This window comes from Hetaerina americana, unplaced genomic scaffold (assembly GCF_022747635.1).
Source record: "Hetaerina americana unplaced genomic scaffold, ioHetAmer1.1.p SCAF_5, whole genome shotgun sequence".
In the NCBI taxonomy this organism is placed as follows: Eukaryota; Metazoa; Arthropoda; class Insecta; order Odonata; family Calopterygidae; genus Hetaerina; species Hetaerina americana.
The window spans coordinates 87,727,090-87,743,541 of NW_027287095.1; the positions used below are offsets into that span (position 1 = coordinate 87,727,090).

Consider the following 16,452-nt stretch of genomic DNA (forward strand, 5'->3'; position numbering starts at 1 on the left):
TGAAATGTGAACAGTTTCCACACCCTCCTTATTCCCCCGAGTTTTTCCCTCAACTCAAGAGACACCTCAAGGGTAATCATTACACCTCGGACGATGAGGCGAAGGCAGCTGTCAAGTCCTGGATTCGAGAAAAGTCGGAAGAGTTTTTCAGTGACGGAATGAAATAAAACTTGTTAGACGTTGGGAGAAAAGTGTTAGCCTTAACGGTGACTATGTTGATAAGTGAATATATGACTTTTGAAACTTAAGAATTTTACTTGTATGTACTTTTTGCCTTATCTTGCTGTTTGTTTTTGTTCGCGCTCTACAAGCATGCGTGCTTTACTTCTCAGCCTACCCTCGTAGTATTTTCGCCCTGACGAGCTGGAGATGTCGCGTGGGGTTTGGAATAATGTATCGATGTCGCTTGCGTAACACATCGCACGCTTTATACATTTGTATTAAGTTCAGACTGCCTTCCCTAAGGACTCTCATCCCAGTCTGCGCGGTGATTTTGCGACGCTTTGCGTTTTCCACCCACGCTTAGCTTAGCGACCGCCGGAGTGAGATACGGACGCCCCGAACGTCATAATTGCCAATTCAGCCATTCCGTCGCTAAAATGTTCACTTGTCTCAGCGGCTCTTTTTTGTTTTAGTAACTTATTGCCAACATAATGGATTCAACGAACTGTAGAGAGTTCATATGCTGTACTTATTTTGATCAAAGACACTGACCATTAAAAAATAATGGTTACCCTCTATTCAATGCATTAAAAGGAATTTGGGGCGTTTGGTGGGGTTAAAGAAGGCACGGGAACTATTAAGAACTCACTAAAAGCTTTTAAAGTATAATTGGATCCGTGTTGATAAGTGAACAGCAAAGTATAAGTAAAATTCTAGACAATAGAAGAAGACGTCTTTGGAACAGGATTGCTTGTTTTTTAAGACTCATCTTATTTTTGAATTATCATAAGGTAAATGACGAATTTGAACATTGTATAAATCAGTGTAGGATACGCCATTTTGTGAAAATTTATAATATCCATGGTAACTGGATAGAAAAGTCTGTTAAATTTTTTCATTTATCACCACGCAATAGTGGCATAGAGGGTATTGAGTAAAACTGATATCTTGTTCAAGTCCCGGTCGAGGAAATATTTTTCCACTAGTGATCTGCTCGATTCCGCCTTCCCCACTTCTCTTGCGTTCGTCCTTTGTATGCGTTCCTATTCCTTTTCCTAAAATCTGTTTCCATATGAATTTAGGAAAAATAAATATATCTATATATATCTCCTAAAATAAGAAAAACCTAATATTTGATGTTGTGTGTTATCACCCCCTGCCATACACCCTAGCTGTGGCTTTCAGGGTACGAGATAGATAGTGGGACAATTTCTCGTAATCATGGTCTGTAAATTTTGAAAATACTGTGAAAATTTAGGAATTAAATTTTTTCTATAAACTTAATTCTATTTTTATTCTATAAACTTGTTAATTTTTATTGACATATGGCTACCAAAATCTACATAATTTATTGTATCCATAAAATATATTGTTGTTTTTGTTTAGCGACCTTTTAGACAGTTTTCAGGGTGAATTGAGTGTCATGTTCAAAATAAGTTTTAGCCAAGGAGGCGAGAGGGTTAGCTTCGGTTCGCGAGCCGACGCGCGGAATGCCACGGCCCAGGGTCGGGCCCTCGCCCGCGGCTGCCTGGGGGGGCCATGTGGAAGGGTTGGCCACTCGACGCCCTTATCTCCCGACGTGCTCGAACGTGTCCGTTCAGTGTGCGTTGGTTGACCTCCCCTCCCCCCCGTCTCCATCGCCCAGTTGCGGTCCAAGATCTGGGCTCAGTCACGCAACAGATTTTTAGCGCCTTTCCACAGGAAATTACTCGAAGGGACAGAACCCTCGAATTTACGACATCTGGGAGTGAAAAAAAATTGACGCCGAGTGAAAGGATGGCGGGGTCGAGCGAGGTCAGACGATGGAGTCTACGTTTCTGTCCTCTTCTTGCTTTTAGCTCACGCTTCGAGACACTAGCGTGAGAAAAGCGTCCTCTCCCGGGTGATCTCGTTCAAGCATACTACACGCCCCGGAGGGAACATAAAATTTCCATTTTTAGCTCTCCTGAAGGTATGTGGAGCGTTTGAAGCAAATGCGATATATCGCATTTCTCGAAATATCCGTGAATTTGCGTCCATTTTGATTACGATTTCGTTTGATCACGTGTTTGTTGTGGTTACTGGTTATTAAACAATTAATAACGGAAATTTAATAGATTGACTGTTGACTCGTAGTTGTTGGGCAGGGATATTACATTTAATTTGGAACTAAACAGTGTAGATTGGAATGCTGCGAGCAACCCTCCTTATTCCCCCGATCTTGCGCCTTGCGATTTTTATTGTTTTCCCCAATTAAAGAGACACCTCAAGGGTAATCATTACACATCGGACGATGAAGGTAGAAATTCGATAACAGCACGCTGTTTAACTCACGTTGACATAGCACTAGAACACGTCTCCATACTTCCGCTTCTCAAAATACACTGGATGAATGTAACGACCTCAAACGCGACGCGACCTCAAATGCGAGTTGAACTGGAATGTTACTTCCACATGCCACTAGGAGTGCTTCTGAAAGTCATTTTTTGTCCGTGGTCTACAAGCATGTGTGCATTAGTTTTCAGCCTACCCGCGTATATCTGCGGTGGGTCGCGGTAGTCCAAGGGTAGAGTGTTGGACTACTGACCCGGGTTCGATTCCCAGGCAAGCCTCTCTGGGCACCTTGCAGCTCCACCCAATCAATGTGATTTTTCGGGTAACAGATCTTCCTAGGAAAACATAACCGGCACAGGGAAAGAAACTGGCCCCTCAACCCTGATGTGTGAATTTCGCACGCCGTCGGGCTTAGTACCGGGTGAACTCTACCATCACCTACTATTTAACATATATATATATATATATATATATATATATATATATATATATATATATAGATATATAATTGTATATATGTATTTTTTTAAGAGATAACACCTTTATTCCTTACACTAAGGCTCGATGCACTCGAATATATATTTAGTTAAAAGAAAAATTTGTTTTGTTTAAAAGATGATATAAAACAAAAACTGGTAGAGAAGAACAGGCTCTAAATAAATCTCCTGTAGTATTGCGTGGGCCTCGGCTGGTGATCCGTTCAGACGAGAGCAAAAATTGCGACGCAGCAGCTCTGGTCTACTCTATGGCTCCCGTGGGATAACTGAACAAGTTTCAAATGGAAACGGCCATGCGATTGAGTCGAATCGTTCTACACAAATTGTTCCTGAAGGTAAAAGCGTAACATAAATATTACGAGTGCTGTCCAGAAAGTAACCTCCGTTTTGCTATTAAAAATTCACTGAAATAGATACAGAAAATTTATTATTTTCATCTCAAAACTACATATCTCTACTATTTTTATACAAACTTATTCGCCAAACAGATTCAAACACTTGTCATACCTCTGAACTAGTCTTAAAATTCCTTCTGCATAAAATTCTGCGCCGCCTGAGATCGCAGCCAAGCTATGACGGCATCTTTGAAGTTCCTCGTCAAGACGGGCACAAAACATGTGCAGTAAGCCTAACTTTTCAGTCGTGTTGCCATGCGATAGATGGAAGGGTGTGAATTGAAATCAGGTACAATAGTTTCGTGGCCTGAAAATTGAACCAAACCGGCATTCGGCAATTTACAGGGCTGTGTGGTACTTAAAATACAGGGTGCGTTCCAAAAGTAATGCAATTATTTTTTTCAGTAATTTATTGAACAGACTTGTACAAACACTTAAAATTCTTCAAAGTACTTCCCTTGGGCGTCTACACATTTTTTGGACCTGCGCTCATGCTGCCTTATGGTTCCTAACTCTATTTATGTATATGGTGTATGTATCGTGAGAACTGTGTCGTCATTTCATGGCGTCGCAAGTGATTGTTCATCGCTGCCCCCCCCCCCTCATTCTCAATGGTGCTTCATTGTCTGCAGGAAGGCCGCAGTTCCCTCGTCGGGTGTGCTTGGACGGGGGAGGGGGAAGGTTGAAGGGCGTTCGAGTGGGATTCGACGAAGGAGGTCATAAAATTTCCCCCGGCCATGTTTGCTGTCAGCGGGGCGCGCGATTGATGCTCGCGTGCGTGCGTTTAAAGGGAGCGAGATGGAAGCCAGACACGTTCTAGTGGGGAGGACGAGGGTCGTGTAAAAGATATATTAACATCCTCAGTTTCCATTCCCATGAAGTACTCGGCCCAATTTCCACGAGGGATGGCCTATTACCCCTTTCCTAGAAGGAACGGATGCCGATGCAGGGTTCTTCTTTAAAGGAAAGGATTATTTTTAAGAAGCCATTGGAAAGGCGTGTCACGGAAGAATAGGTCAGAATTTAAGCGTTTTGAATAGGTTTTTTAAAGAATCGATTTCAATGGCGGATTACTTGATCACGAGATTATTCGTTTTTCTTATTCTGACGAAATCACGCATTGTTTTATTTTGTCGAGCCGCAGATTACCACTGTGAATAGTTAATTTTTTTGTTTCCGTGCTTATCAGCAAGGGAAGATCAAGAACTTGTTAAGAAAGGGACAACAAGTATCGCGTTTACCTTACAAGACGGACTAGGACAGTTCTGTATTTTTTCCATATACGAGTATGTAGTAGCAGTGGTAAGAATCTTCATAATAGATTGCACGCAACTATTTTTTACCTAATTAAATGAAAATAAAGTTGTAGAACTCAAATTTGGGAAATAAATAAATCTCCTTATGCATTGAACTTTTCGTCAAGGCGAATGTTGTCGAGTTTTTTCCCAAAGTATTACGATGCGCTATTTCTAACCTATTAATTCTTCACCGAGACTATGAACATTAATGCACTAATACATAACTTGTTTATTTTAATACTTTTCATGGAGACGGCTCATAGAATCTCAGCGTGTACGACGAACGACACCATGTACGTTTGTCATTTGCCTTATGGTGGATGCATATTTTTTCAGAGTGCGAGTAGCCATTGTCTAGATAGATTGTCTAGGTTCCTTTATTTAAATTGTAAAATTAGAGCTGTTTTTCAACTATTAAACCATTATTTTACTCGGTCGCAAATGCTCTCAGTTTTAGAGCCATGGCAATAATGTCAATAAATATAGGATAATAAACAACATTGCGTTTTCAGGAACGGCATTTTCTATACACAAAATAGAAAACGCCGTTCCTGAAACACGCCATATTGTTTATTTGGAATCCTATATTTGTTGACGCTGTTGCCATGGGCATATAACTGGGAGCAATAACAAACAATTGAAACGAAAGGTTTTATGGATAGAGAAACAGCTCTTACTCCATAAATGAAACAAATAAACAGAACTTTTCGGAAGTGATTATAATCTTATACATGCAGTATATAAATGTTATCCAGGTATCTCGGTTATTTGCTAGTACTAAATACTTTTAAAAATTACCCTATGTGAGCAATAAATATGTTTGCAATAATAAATGTTTGCTTCATATTAAATTGCCCTCTGGTTCATTGGGGTATAAGTAAATGCGTACATATACAATGAGAAAATGAAAGAGAATGCATAGATACGAGCATATGAGGACAAACCAATGGAATCATGGGATTTCATCGTGGAGACATGACTACTTCATCCGGCACAAAACCCAGAATATGTTCCCTTCACTTATTTGATCTGCAGGTATGTAACTATGACTAGAACGAAGCAGAACTTAACTTTAAATAGCCGTAATTATCTCCATATGCGTCAAAGGTATTTGTATATATATATGTTGTAGGCTTACCGCCAAACGGTAGGTTTATCATTAGTGCAGGCTGATCACCACTCATTTCTTAACCTATTCTTTCCTAAGTCTGGAAATGAATATGGTGCGGTGGCTAGTGTAATGGATTCCCACCCTGACGGCCCGGGTTCGAATCCTGGCGCTGGCAGATATTTTTCAGAGGTATCTCGATCCCTACTTGAGGTACTTTGTGGAGGGCACTTTGAGTGAGTACGCCGTCCGTCGGATGGGACGTTAAGCTGTGGACCCCTTGGTGCCTTTCGTTAAGAGTAGGCTAATGCCGACGCCGGGCTTCTCTCCACCCTTCATTTCCCGTCCATCCAAAATAGCGCAAATGACCTCAGCTGTCCCCAAAAACTCCTACTTACAATATATTTATTATATACTATGGCTTATTTCTTCTACCTCCTTTCATTCCGACCATCGTGTAGCTATTGTAATCATGTAAAAAATGGGAATCATTAATTCAATACAATTATTTGGTAATGAAAGTTCTTTGAGATCCATTTTCTATGATAATTCGCTGGAAAAAATTCTTTGGTTGAGTCAACCGAAAAAAAACATAGCGGAAGCAACCGAAAGCCAACAGACGTGGTTTCATCTCCAACCAAGGTGATTTTTTTTATTCTGCGTCCTAGATTTTACCATCTATTTTCAGGATAACGTGACATACGGAATTGTTGGTATTACCAACAATTTCGTATGCAGGTAGGCTATACAGGCAGGCAAGGTAGGTTGATCATACAATTCGATGGTTGGAAAGCAGGACAGAAGTTCTGCATTGGAAGTTTCCGCAAATCAAAGCATCATTAATAATGATGCAGAGGATGTAAGCATTACTTTGCTGCACCAGCCTCCAACATTTCTCCCGTAGAAACACGGAGGAGGAGAGTTACACCGAGATAAACGCATCGCACCTTTGCTTGCATGTATCACGACCGGCCTCGTGTGGAAGGGAGAGCACAAGGGAAGAGCATTATAATCGCTTTATTGTTTCTTTTGAATTGTCAATGCAATCAATGTACTCGAGTCATTTATTGTCCTCTGCTCATTTTATTTGAAATCATCATTGCCAAGCACATGCTGCGGCAGGACAACCTAACCGTTGATCAGTAGTGGGTATTCGGGCACTCTCTCCTGCAAATGGCACGGTATTCTGGAAAGATAAAGAGGAGAACGAATTACAATTTATGCGGAGTAAATTTAATTAGGGGATGATCAGTTTGGAATTAGGAAGGGGAGAGGCATGCACGATGCCATTGCAGTAATGAGAGGAATCGCTGTAATAAAGGGGAATATGGAATACAATCAGCTGACGGTCGCCTCCCAGAGAAGCTGCTACTACAACTTTTACCGTAGATTGATGGGATACTTATTACATTCTTAATCATCTCCGAGGAGACATCCCTCCAATTTGTAATTTGACCTTTTTTCCTTTGAGTGATTCCCAACCTAGATCCTCTAATACTCTTTGGCATACCTCGTAAGTTCATCATAACAACGATTTACAAATCTAGATCATCTACCCAACACGTGATCTAACTCATCAATCAATCCAACGGCATAAAGATACCATAAACTAAACAAATACTCGTATTCCAAATAAGGGCCAACCAGGGAAATATAACATTGCTCTTTGACTTTCTCGTCACATCGAAATGTAGCACCTATTCATCCTGCTACATTTTCCACTTTTAACAATGTATTTGTTTTTTTGGCAATTTCATTTTTTCAGTTTGAGTGTAAAGTAATAAACGCAAATTACTTAAAATGTTTCTTATGTTTGCGAAGGGAGGAAACAGGAGGACCGGGGCAGAGGCCCGCCGAATACCCTCCTTCATGGGAATCAAAATTCTTCGTGTCGTCCATTAGAATACATACAGAGTCCCTGCAAGCCGCCTCAAGGGCGTGTGGCGGGGGGTGTTAGGTCACCACCCGTAAAAGATAATACAATCGCATGCAAAACCCTCAAATTAATGCCAATCCACACCAACAGAGGCGTATATATTCACGCAAAAACCTTTTTAACTTACTCTCATGCAAATACATGTACAGGGTGGGGCAGAATGGACTCCTTAGTTTTAAATAATCACTGAAGAGCGCGCGGGTAAATTAACGAAGAGGGAGTAGTGGCGTCAGCTGAAGGAAACAACACCATTTTTAGCAGTTTCCATGCAGATGCAGATAGTGTGATGGCGACGCAGAGGGCCTTTCTTAGGCGGTTTTATTTGACTTGTCGTGACAGGGTTCCTGATGATGAAAACATTAGGAAATGAATAATTGTATACGAGCGACAGGATCTGCACTTCCTAGAAAACCAGCTGGACGACCTTAAATTGTTCGGACACCTGCAAACATCGTGGCAGTGAGAGCGTCCATTGAACAGTCTCCATCGCGCTCTGCGCGGAAACATGCTACTGCTCTTGGAATATCGCCCAGAACGGTAAGGCGTATTCTGACCTTCACTTACACCCCTACAAGATGATGGTTGTTCAACAATTGAGTTCAGCTGACTGGGTGAAATATACAGATGCTTGCAATGCAATCTTAACCTCTGTGCAACCAAACACTATTCTGTGGCCTATGGGATGAAGCGCATTTTCACCTCTCCGGCTCAGTTAATAAGCAAAACTTTCGTTACTGGGCGACTGACAACCCTCGCGAACTCCATCCAAGAACTCTTCATAGCCCCAAATTGACAGTTTGGCGCGCTTAGTCCACCATAGGCATTATTATTTTGCCTTATTTTTTTTAATACCGAGGTTCAACTGTTACTGTGAACTCTGTGCGCTATTCTGAGATGCTGCATAACGTTTTACTCCCAAAAATGGAAGAGTACGAAGAGGAATATTACACAGAAGCCTTTTGGTTTCATTAAGATGGTGCCACGGTTCATACCGCCCGACATTCACGTCAAATCCTGCAATAACAAATTCCCGGCCCCTTGATCTCCTTACGAGGGGATGTTCCATGGCCCCCTCGCCCCCAAGGTTTGTGATTACTTTCTTTGAGGATATCTCAAAGCTGAGGTTTACAAAGTTCGACCAAAGCTATTGGAAGCTTTTGAGGATGCAATTAAAGATGCCATCCCTGGAATAACGCAAGATATGCCGAGAAGAGTTTTCGAAAACTTTTTTGAACGACTCAACGTGTGCATCGCTCACCAAGGTCGGCACCTGCATGAAAATATTTTCCAAACCCTAAAGAAAATAAAATGGCATTAGATGTAGTTTGTTTTCAAAAATAAAAACTTTTTAAACATCATGGTTGGTTTTCTTACAGTTCACCCGTCAAATCAGGGAGTCAGTCCATTCTGCTTCACCCTGTACTATCAACTAACAAATACATGCACCTACGAATATACCTTATATATATATATATATATATATATATATATATATATATATATATATATATATAATTTTTAATTTTGTTCTGACCTGTAAATGGAATGTATTTAATATTTCTATAGTGAATTTAGTTTCTTACTATTATGATTCCTGATTGTCCGGGAAGAGAATGAGTATTTGTATCTATCTGAATATGGAGACTATCTCCCTCATCTCATCTTTGTTGTCTGGTCTACCTAAATTGTGTTAGGCCATAATTATTCCTTTAGTGTCTACGAACGCATTTGCGAAGAAGAGGCAATTACTATGTTCAAAGAACCTAAGACTGGAAACAAGGAAGCAATTCGTCAAGACTTTCGTGTGGAGCATGGCGCTCTATGGTTCCGAGACTTGGAACATTGGAAACGTGGACCAGCGAAGAATGGAAGCCTTGGAAACATGGTGCTGGAGGACGAAGATTAAATGGAAAGACAAAGTAAGGAACGAGGAAGTATATAGAAGAGCAGAAGAGGATAGGACCAAGTGGAGAAATCTACGGCAAAGAAGAAATAGATGGATTGGACACACATTGTGGCACCATGGATTGATTAGGAATGTTATAGAAGGAAAAATAGAAGGGAAGATTCCAAGAGGAAGACCAAGAGACATGTACATAGGACGAATTAAGAAGGACGTAAAAGAGAGAGGGTATCAAGGATTGAGGTCATTTACATTGAATAGAGTAGAATGGAGGGCTGCAGTAAACCAATACTAGGATTGAAATACTGTTGATGAGTGTAAGTGTTACATTAGTTTGTTCTGAACCTTTCTAAAAGTCTCAGTCTGGCTTGTTGTCTTCGTATCTCGAGTGGCTCGCCGCCTAATTCCTCTTAAAGGTCTGCCACACTCGTCTTCTTATTATAACGATTTTTAACGATTCTGGAGTCTGGGAATCTCGAATCTTTCTCTGTACTTTATTTAACTCTTGTTGCCAATTTTTTCCCCAAGCATCCCAAATACTTGCGGCATATTCCAAATGAAACCTAACTAGAGCAAAATAACACCTATCTTTTACTTTTTCTCATTTTCCCAACACCCGTTTAATAAAGCCGAGTTTCTTCAAAGCTGATCCGCATATTGTCCTGATATACGGGTATGCTCCCCAAAAAAGACGTGGTGTTAGAACTACCCCCAAATATTTAACTTGTTCGGCCGTAGTTAGCACTTAGCCCTCTATTTCAAAATTTATCTCCTGTTCGCCACTTCATTTGTTCCAAAATTTTAAAACTGTGAATTTGCCTATATTAATATTTGCCTGCACTAATTCCCATTCCTAAGCTAGCATGGTTCATTCTGAAAGTAATGCGCATGATTTTATTGTGACGCGACTATCCATGGCAGCAGGGTAAAACCAGTCGGGAAATGTGGGGGGGGGTCTGCCCTTCCAACGCAGCCGGTTGACAGCTTGCTCCGAGCAGTCTGAGCGGAAAGACGTGCCTCCGAGTGAAGTGTGTCTTTCCACTTTGTAACATGGCGCGATGGAGCGTTCGCTTGACCATGTCAATGCCCCCCACCCCCAAGCCACACGTCCTTCATCGTTACCAACTTCCTGGCCCGGAGCACCCCCCCTCGGGTGGTCCCCCAGGCCCCTTACAGCCCCGACTTGGCTCCGTTCGACTCTTATTTGTTTCCCCGACTGAAGAGAGAGCTGCTGGAGACCAAACATCCAAAAGCATGTTACTCAACGTTCCTGATAGACATTCCCGTCTAGACGAGTCTCAGGGAGCCTTCAAGGCGTGGCAGACACGTCTCCGCAAGTGAGTGTATCGTTGATGTAGGGGGATAGTATTTTGAAGAATTTTAAGAAATTGTGCGAGTACGATCAATTATTCTATTTTTCCCAGAGAATGCGCATTACTGTTATAGAGAACCCTGTAGTTCACAATTTGAAGCAATGTTTCCTGTTGTAGAAAAACTACGCCCGTGAGGGTTTCTCTCTATATTTTGAAGACGTTGATTTCAATTGACGAATGAATATTTCATCGATAGAGGTGTATTTTTAGCCTGTCCAAACTGATGTGTTGGAAGTGATTCATAATGAAAGCAGAGGAGGTTTTGCCGCGTTTCGGGGATCACAATTCTCGGCTCGTTACTCACTGTTCCTCGGATTAAGGCAGTTGAACCTCGTGAGCATGCATTGGTTGGAGAAGAGTCGTTTGTGGCCGTGCCTGTTCACTGCGCACACGGGTTTGTACTCCTTCGTGCAGGCCAGCGGACAGCGAATCTCGGAAGAGGAGCACGCCAAGACCAGGCAGGTCAGGAGAACTACGAGAAAAGAAAACGGCGGTGGAGACCGTTGTAAATAGATGATCATCCGAAGGAATCGTTGTGAAAGATCGAGCGAAACTTTATGTCTTCTATCTGAGTCCACATGCGTCCACAAACCGATAAAAAGCAAATTAGAATCGTGCTTAATATCATGAATCTAATTGAACGGATTTATGTAGACGTATTATTTGTTTTTATTCTATTTTATTAATGGTACGCTGCAAGCAGCCGCTAATATGTGTAAGCAGGGGATGATTACCCAGGGGGAATGGGAAATAAACAATTAAGTTTTCTTAATATTTAGTTACAATAATAATAATAATAACAACATCAATTCGGGCGAGATTTGGACTCTGGCAGTACCTTCTTCCATCTTACCCATCGTCAAATGTATGAATGCAAAATAATTCGGATAATGTCGATCATGATAGGTAATTTTCAAATTCTTTAAATTCACTTTTTTGTAAATTTGTGCATTTATGGACTAGTTTTGAGGCACCAATTTCTCGACTGCTTTTACTTAATATTATTATAAAAATATACATATCCGACTACCACCAGAAGTATTCCATATTAATGGTGCAAAAATGCATTATATTCTAACGAAATAATTCCATGTAAGTTTTAAAGAGCATAAATAAATCCGTAGTACGCAGTTATTTCCGTCGGATGTACCGTAATTACATGCTGGCCACTGGTCGCCAGGTTACCTAATTCGAGCTTTCGTACCCCAGCTATTTATTTACATTACGCGAGTTTATTTGACAGGCAATGTTTGCTGGGGTGAATTGATGATTACCTAGATATAGTTTAGAGTTTCGTCCATTATATTTTGTTATCAAATATTTAGAAATTGCTATTGAACCACTCACGTAATGAAATCAAAGCGGTCTTCATTGTGTCCGTCTTTATCCTCTCCTGTTTCGAGTTTTAAGGAAACTGGCGATGAGACGGTTAGTAGGAGCACTCTTTTATACGAGGATATGTCGCATTAGGTTATCTTGAATATGGGAACGTGCCACGCACGAGCTAATTAAAGCGCTCCTGTAGATTTATAGACGTGCCCAATAGGCGGTCTGATCTAGGCGAAGACACGTTAAAATCTCGAGCCGTGCGTTGAACTCGAATTGTTTCGTTATTCGATCGCGAGTTTGACTCGAAGAATAACTTCGTACTTTAAAGTCACGCTCCAGATAACGAGACTATACGTATCGCGGGGACTCAAATGTTTTCATTTTTTACGGCAGAAGAGTTTCAAGGTGGAGGTGAAGTTTAAAGAGGCTGGGCAACAGATATCACAAGAAGCATGCCCTTCGATGAATTGTTCTCTTGTGGTGTTCCGGTTATTCTTCCCTTCTCTCGAGCAATGCCACCTTTGGCACGTGGTTGACTTTTTCACGAGCATTTCTTGCCCTCAGGGCATCCAGAAAATTGCTTAAAACATTCTTTAAAAAAATTTTGAGCGGCGAAAATCAAAGGATGTCAGAGTGCGGGCTCCTTTCGTCATAATCTGTTCGACGATGCTGCACAGGTGTGGATTTGCAGATGAGGATAGTGTCACGATCGTAGAGCGCAACTTTAGCAGCGTATTTGCACGAAAGAATGTCCAGGTAAGATCTTTCATTTCAATGCATGCATTTAATCACCCATATTCCTTTGTCCAGTCTGCCACACTGATTGCTCAAAATCGATGATCACGATATAGCTTCTATTGCAATGTGGTAACAGGACCTACTCCTTATTTACGTAGATTGGAATAATAATTAAGGTTTTAAGTATTTGCACTGCTCGGTCCATAAACACCAGACACCAGACTAATTTTGATCCGAACATGACCCTTCCTCTGTCGGACAATGTAATTATGATCCCTTATCGTTCGTGGAAAAAATGATATTTTAAAATTATCCGTTATGCACTTAATATCTCTGATTTTATTGACATGATCTCTCCTACCGTAGTACGATGGGGGTGATAATACATTTCCAACATCACTACTATAGAGACGCCCTTCCAATTTATGCAAGAGATTTAATCCGTAATTTAATTTTGGCTCCGCGAGTGATTCCCAACTTAGCTTCTCCAAAACTTTTGATACGCTACTCAGTTTATCATAACAGCGTTTTAAAAATCTAGTTCCTCTACGCTGCACGAGATCTAATTCGGCAATTAATCCAACTTAGTGAGAATTCCATATACTAGGAGCATATTCTAAATGAGGCCTAACCAACGACAGATAACATTTATCTTCAACTACTTCATCACATTTACCCAATACTCTTCTGCTAAATTTTATGTTAACCTATCCGCGCAATAAAGGTTAAAAATAATTGAAAACACGAGGGAAGATTATTTTGGTTTCAGAAAGGGAGGTGAGGAACGCCAGACGATATTGCAGTGATGAGAGCATTAATAGAAAGGGACATATAAGAAAGTATAATAACCATGTCTTCGTGTGCTTCGTTGCTTCGTTGTTTTTTCATTCTTCCAATCAATTCTAATTTTTTGTAATCTGGTCCGCATATTCCCCGTATGTGTTTCACACAGGAGAGATTGTGAGTGAGGGCAATGCCTAGGTATTTAATTGAGTCTTCACATTCCATTTCAGTGTTCCCAATGCAGTAGGCGTTCGGGAGTGAATTGCTCTTTTTCCAAAAATTCATCACTGCGCACTTTTTAAAGTTTTATGCTAATTTACAAGTGTTGTACCAGTGTTTTATACGATTTAAGTAATCTGACAAAGCTGCTGTGTCATCAGGATCACGGATATCACGGTTAACCACTATATCGTCGGAAAATAAACGTATCTTACTAGTGAATACGGAGTAAACTTACTATTCTCACTGGTTTATTTCTCTTTTGCACCTTCTTCGCTTCTGCTGTTGCGGCTGTCATCGAATCTGCTGTTCTGCAAGGATTTCGTGTCATTGCGTCCTCGTGGGCCTTGCCTCTCCTGCTGACGAGAGCTACACCCAAAAAGAGAGGATAAAAAAATCAAATATTTAAGAGAAATAAAATAAAAAATGGAAAAGATAAATTACTATCTTTAAAAGATTGTGAGAATCAAGGGAACGATTTCTGCAAAATGCGAAAAAAGTCATCAAGACACGTAAATGAATCCAGAATGCCCAAATGGAAGCGGCTAAGGATTGAAATACAATGTAAATACGTTTGAAACACTAGAAAAATGGACCAGTAAGAAAATACTGGGTCCACTACAATGTACAGGAGTATGGGAATTCAGAAGTAATGAATATATGCATTTAAATATAGGAAACATGTAATAAACGATATATATAGGAAGAATGTTTTTGACATTTATCGCTAATTGATGAGCATATGTTAAAGAAGCGGATTTTCAGTTATCTTAGAGAAACAAAGGCACCAAGTAAATAAATAAAACAGTTTCTAGCGTGACTTGGTGGAAAATCTTCATATTGAAATTGAAAAATAACCAACTTGGCTTTTCCACCTTGAAAATTTTATTTACGGCCTTGGTTTCGTTATGGTATAACATCTTACTAAAATAAGAATTAACATCCTACGATAAGTAATTGGACGAAACGGTATAAATGAAGAAGAGGCGGAGAGAGGGAGAACGACGAAGATAGAGGCGAAGTGTTGAGAGAGTGGCAGGGAGGAAAGAAAAAGCCCAAAGTGCCCCGAAGCATAAGAGAGGCATAGTGTAAGGAGCGGTTGAGGAAAAGAAAGGAGTGAAGGAGGAGCTCTATTGCTTTCGGTCGTTCCTTGATCTTAAACTGTATTCCTTCACCTCAATTTCATCTCTCCCGTAGCCCACCACCACCTTCGAACCACCATCGCTTTTTAATCTTTCCTTCCTGCAGAAACAGCTGCAATTATGTCCCCTAACTGATCGTATTCCCAATCGGCCTCTGCTTCCCCACGGTTACTTGGTGGCATGCAGGCCTGAACAAAAGCCCAATTCGTTGGTTCGACTTCTGCTTAACTAATAATATTCCAGAAGACATGGGGATCGAGATGGTGCGGGGGCTAACGTACTGGCTTCCCACCCTGAGGGCGCGGGTTCAAATCCCGGCGGTGTTGAATATTTTTCAGAGGTATCTCGATCCCTACTTGAGGTGCTTTGTGGAGGGCACTTTGAGTGAGTACGCCGTCCGTCGGATGGGACGTTAAGCCGCGGACCCCTTGGCGCCTTTCGTAAAGAGTAGGCTAATGCCGACGCCGGGTTTCTCTCCACCCTTCATCCTTTCCTGTCCTTCCCCTATGGCGCAAATGACCTTAGCTGTCGGTCGCCTCCCCTCAAAACTACTACTACTCCAGAAGACATTCAATGTTTACTACGCTTCTTGCTAACCTTTTATTCAATATTATTGCCACCTTTCGCTGGCTCTCAGCAAGATGGGGTCTGCCCAATAAATACGCGAACTGAGGCCATAAAAACTTTAGTTTGCAAAATTCAGTCTACATCGATTTTTTCCCCTTCAAAGTACTCTCCATTCGTTGCTACGCATTTATTCCATCTTATTCCATCTTCATCCATCCATCATGTTCAGTTAAAATAGTGTGCACTGTTGATTTTCCTAAATTCAGTTAATCAGCTATCATTCGGACAGTTTTTCGACGAACGGTATGGACAAGAGACCGCACACGATCAATGTTGTCGTCAACACAGGTGGTTGAAGGTCGTCCCATTGCATCGTTGCATCATCCGTGGCGTCTTGTCGGCCATCTTTAAAACGTTCAATCCACTTGAAAACGGATGTTTTCCTCGGAGCATTATCGCCGTAAACAGCTGTCAACATTTCAGTAATTTCTTGATATTTTTTACCGCACTTCACCAAAAACGTGATGTTGATTCATTGCTCCGTGATTTCATCAATTTCAATTTTCGAAAACACAAACGACAAACGAGGACAACCGAAACCAACATAACTGGCACCGTACGCACAGCTCGACGATCCGCCAAGTCAGACGACTCATCTGGCAACTAGCGTCGGTAGTGGTAGTGGACGT

The 16,452-nt window shown here is 41.1% G+C and overlaps 1 long non-coding RNA gene across 1 annotated transcript; it reads right to left on the bottom strand.

Annotated features, from left to right (window-relative positions):
* Positions 1 to 6,734: 6,734 nt before the first annotated feature.
* LOC139694359 (uncharacterized) lies at positions 6,735 to 12,401 on the bottom strand. Its single transcript, XR_011702122.1, has 3 exons — positions 12,333 to 12,401; positions 11,290 to 11,457; positions 6,735 to 6,959 (listed from the first exon to the last, which is right to left on the bottom strand). It is a non-coding gene; the product is annotated as an uncharacterized lncRNA (long non-coding RNA).
* Between the last annotated feature and the right edge of the window lie 4,051 nt (positions 12,402 to 16,452).